The sequence below is a fragment of the Aquarana catesbeiana genome, linkage group LG02 (genome assembly GCF_042186555.1).
Source record: "Aquarana catesbeiana isolate 2022-GZ linkage group LG02, ASM4218655v1, whole genome shotgun sequence".
Lineage (NCBI taxonomy): Eukaryota > Metazoa > Chordata > Amphibia > Anura > Ranidae > Aquarana > Aquarana catesbeiana.
Genome location: NC_133325.1, coordinates 306069840 through 306075228, shown reverse-complemented (window position 1 = coordinate 306075228; position 5389 = coordinate 306069840).

Here is a 5389-nt window from a genome sequence, read left to right as displayed (position 1 = left end):
AGATCTTGGCAAGCTTGGTTCCTCTACCCAGAGGCATCTACAGACCTTAAACCATAACATTACTAAATGTTAATGTCTTGTATTCGGTATACTATACAATACAATACAATGATTACTGTGGTATCTGAACTAAATGTTGGTAACTACACTTTTCTTTACCTTCCCCTTTGTTATAGTTTATAGTTTGCCCTCAGTTTACCCTAATTTTGTTTTTGTGTTTTTTTTTTCTTAAGCAAAACTCAGAGTTTCACATTATAGGACATTTCTGAGAAACACGAGTACTATGGTTATTGTATCCGGATATCTGTATAACCCCTTCACAGTATGATCCTGTTAGGGGTGATGGGGTAACTGTATTCGACTACCACAAGTGAGGGCACAGTCATAGAACTGCTCCAAGATAGGCTATACCTCCGAATGTCATAGGTACATGCGACAGTTCCTTATCTTATTGTTAACAACTTTCTATAAGTTCTGTATGAAGAATCTATGCTTGTGATTTTTTTTGTCTTGTCTTTACTGTAATTGACTGTAAATTCCAATAAACAAATTTGAAAGAAAAAAGTACCCCTAAATCATATTCAGTGAAAAACTGGTGAAAACAGCACCCTTCTTCCAGTTTATGACCTAATTTCAATCCTCCTTTAGTCCTGGCTGGACTTTTCCTGTAAGTCTTTCTCAAGGGTACAAGAGGAAAAGGGCAGACAGCAAAAAAAATAAAGCATACAATCCTAAGGCTTCCCAAAGTGAACCCACAAAACTTAAAGCAGTGCTCAGAAACATCTCCATCATTGTCTCCAGTAACAATCTTCCCATGTCAGGTTTTTGCTGGCAAAGAATAAACATCACCCCAAACTCCCCACTGAACCAGAGCCAGTATGCCAGCTTGAAAAGTTACTTTCATACAAACTGGTAAAAACAGCCTGCTTACTTTAGTTCATAACCTGGGAAGTAAAAAAAAAAAAAAAAAAATGTCCCACCTGTCTTTGTTATTTTTTTATATTCTTTTTGGTTAGTTGTCAAGCATGTACCAATGGCTCGAGGTGGTCCAATATGCAATTGAGATACTAGCCTTCCCTGCTGCATGTGTCATGTCAGGGAGTGCCTTCAGCTCAGTGGGAGGGATTTTCAACTGAGAAACTGACTTTTAATAAAATGAATCAGACTTGGATCAGAGAGGACTACCAAATACCCACTGCAGATGTTACTGATAAAATCAATATATTTATTTTATATATGTTTAACTAAAAAAGACCAAACACTTTTCCTTGTTATTCTCGCTGTTGCTGCTATTGCTGAAAACATATCTGCCTCTTGGCACCTCTCCTCCTTGTTCTCCTTCCCCACCTTCCATTTGACAAAAAAAGCTAAAGCTTTACTTATTTTTGAAAGAATATTCTCTGTGATTTTTTGTTTTCACTATCTTATGAAATTTGGGCCTGATCTTGATGTCTTGAAAATGTGGTGCTTATGGCCAATCTGTCCAAGATCTAAGGTGCAACGACCAAGGAGCCATCGAGTATTCATCAGCCCACCCTGCAAAGACTGATGAAATTTGCCTCAGAATAGCTTCCAGGTTGTGAAACTCAAGTACACTGAGACTGGAATCTTTTCTTGGCACTTACAAAAAATAAAATTTTTTGCTGCCCAATTAAATAGACCTAACACATTACAGACAATTTCAACAGCTCATTTACTGCCCTGCCTTAGTCAAATTGTTTTTCACAGTATCAGCGTTAGTTTTCCGCCACACATAGCGTTTTGCTTTTAGGCCAAAAAGTTAAATTTTGGTCTCATCTGACCAGAGCACCTTCTTCCACATGTTTGCTGTGTCCCCCACATGGCTTCTCGCAAACTGCAAATGGGACTTCTTATGGCATTCTTTCAACAATGGCTTTCTTCTTGACACTCTTCCATAAAGGCCAGATTTGTGCCGTGTACAACTAATATTTGTCCTGTGGATAGATTCTCCCACCTGAGCTGTGGATCTCTGCAGCTACTTCATAGTTACCATAGGCCTCTTGGCTGATTCTCTGATTAATGTTCTCCTTGGCTGGCCTGTCAGTTTGGGTGAACGGCCATGTCTTGATAGAGTTGCAGCCGTGCCATACTCTTTGCATTTTTGGATGATGGATTGCACAGTGCTCCGTGAGATGTTCAAAGCTTGGGATATTTTTTAGCCTATCCCTGCTTTAAACCTCTCCACAACTTTATCCCTGGCCTGTCTGGTGTGTTCCTTAGCCTTCATGATGCTGTTTTTTCACTAAGGTTCTCTAACAAACCTCTGAGGGCTTCACAGTACAGTTATGAGACTGTGTTTTTGTTTTAACACAACATGGAATTTATACATGTACATGACTGGAATAAATGTGAGTTAGAGATCCACTATACAAATGTATTACAATGTAGATGAACTTTGACGGATTATCTGCATTTGCATATATAGACAATTGTTATCCCACTAAGCCCTGATAAAGGAGATGATTACAAACTCTGAAACGTGTCGGGTGAAGGATATCAACCTGTATTGTCATGTATCTTTGTTATTATGATTTTCCAGTTGTTTAGGTCATGTCTGTTCCATGTTTTCAATTTTAATCATTTTCTATTCAATAAATTGACTTTTTAATTACTCTATTGTATTATTATTGAGTGCCTTTAAAGCCTCACCCCCAGGCGATTTCTTGCTGTCCATATATACAGGGATGTGGCACGCTAGGAGATAGCAATCACCAATATCTTTTTTTCTATGTATGTGTTATGTAACAACTTAAACCTGTTCTATGTACTTTGACACTCACAGATACTTGATGAAGTGGGTCTAGGAATTCACAAAATGCATTGGATAATCGCCAGGACCAGTTTACAAGACAGTACTGATATAATCAGAAGAAAAATTGCTGAAAAAGAATTACGCATGGTCTAAGGATATGGTTTACAAAGTCAAATGTGAAGGGAAGAATAGCTTTTGAATGGGTGATGCAGCGTACTATGGATACATATAGTGTTTAAAGAAGTTTTAAAGGTAGAACGTTTTTTTATCTTAATACATTCTATGCATTAGGATAAAAAGCCTTCTTTGTGTAGCAGACTCCCCAGCCTCCCTCTAATACTTACCTGAGCCCCATCTCTGTCCAGCGATGTCCATGAGTCCCTCGGCCATCCCTCTCCCTCCTGATTGACTGAGATACAACAGTAGCGCCATTGGCTCCCGTAGCTATCAATCAATGTCAGTTAGCCAATCGGGAGAGAGAAGGGGCGGGATCGAACATCAGCTCCATGTCTGAATGAACACACAAAGCTGCAGCTCGGCTCAGATACCCCCATAGCAAGCTTCTTGCTGTGGGGGCATTTGACAGAAGGGAGGGGCCAGGAGCACCGACGAGGGACCTGAGAAGAGGAGGATCCAGGCTTCCCTGTGCAAAACCACTGCAAATAGGAGTTATGTTTGTTATTTTTTTTTTTAAAAACACAAGACTTTACTATCACTTTAAATAGCCTTTATGAGGCTGGTTTTGCATATGCATTTTAAACAAAGTAATGTTTGGAATTTTAGAACTGTATGTTCTATATTTCTAAATTGGCACCTTAAGAGGCCCAAAATTAGAAGGTTTTTTTTTAATAGAGATTACCTTTAGGGATGTGGTGCAATAGATTACAGGACCAGTTATTTAACACTCCACCCTTGTTTCCCACAATCTCTTGCTTGTAATTCACCCTGCCACATGCGCTCCCAAAGGAAGCTATAAGCTTCTGTGCTGATATAAATTGCAGAGGTATTATCCACTGTTGGCACCATTTGACAAAAAAAAAAGATTGAAGATTGGAACCAGCAACATTTGAAATAGGTTCTGTTGAAAAAACACAACAACGGACTCCACCCCAACAACAATAGATTCCCTGCAGCAACAGTGAACCACCCACAACAAAATATCACACCCAGTAACAAAATATCCACCCAAGCAACATAAACCCCCCCAGCAACAATAGATTCCCCATCAGCAACAATAGACCCTCACACAAAATCAGATCCCCACCAGTGACAATAGGTCCCCCAGCAGACAAAATCAATAGACCCTCCAGCACACCCCATACCCCATGCTATTACATACATTTAGTGCTGGAGGTGTGTTCCCGCTGAAAAAAAGCCCTGGTTATAACAAAGAATGAAAAAGTTAACAAATTTTCCCTCCCCCACTCCCTGTTTCTCTAGTGCCCCGTACACACCGTCGGATTTTCCGACGGAAAATGTGTGATAGGACCTTGTTGTCGGAAATTCCGACCATGTGTAGGCTCGATCACACATTTTCCATCGGATTTTCCGACACACAAAGTTTGAGAGCAGGATATAAAATTTTCCGACAACAAAATCCGTTGTCGGAAATTCCGATCGTGTGTACACAAATCCGACGGACAAAGTGCCACGCATGCTCAGAATAAATAAAGAGATGAAAGCTATTGGCCACTGCCCCGTTTATAGTCCCGACGTACGTGTTTTTTACTTCACCGCGTTTAGAACGATCGGATTTTCCGACAACTTTGTGTGACCATGTGTATGCAAGACAAGTATGAGCCAACATCCGTCGGAAAAAATCCTAAGATTTTGTTGTCGGAATGTCCGAACAAAGTCCGACCGTGTGTACAGGGCATAAGAGATACAGCATTTTTCTACCTATATGACATTCAGTAAAGGTTTACATATATGTTAACAGACCTGTCAATACCCACAAGTAAAGATGGGCCAAACACCCCCCTGTTAGGTTCACAGCAGAACTCCCAAACAGGGAAAACATTCTAACCCGAATGGCAAACCCCAGTGAAGTCTATGGGAGCCGAACAGTAACTATCACAAGTAATTGCCCATAAAAGGGGTATGGAGATCCAGATATTGCCCTGGGGAACATGTATCAATACAAACAATTTTTGTTAAAAACTATAGTTTTTTTCAGGTGATTTTAATGATGCTTAAAGTATGACAATAAAAACGAAAGATTCCTTTAAATATAGTGCCTAAGGGGTCTCCTTAGTTTTCCTGTAAAATTGTGCATCAGTAGCATGCATAGGACATGCTGCAGCAAAAATTAAATTTCTAAAGAAAAAAAAACAAGTCAAATCACATTTAAAATGGCTCGGGATTGCAATTGCTGTCCTCTGACTATTGAAAAAAAAAAAACAAAAACGCCAAAATGTAAAACAAAAATGGCGTGCGTCCCCCCCCAATAACCATACCAGGCCCTTATCTGAGCAAGCAGCCTGGCAGGTCAGGAAAGGGGGAAATTGAGCGTGCGGCACCGAAACATACCAGGCCACATGCCCTCAACATGGGGGGTGGGGACAAGGGCCTAATCCCCACAACTGTGGCTGGTGGTTGTGGGGGTCTGCAGGCAGG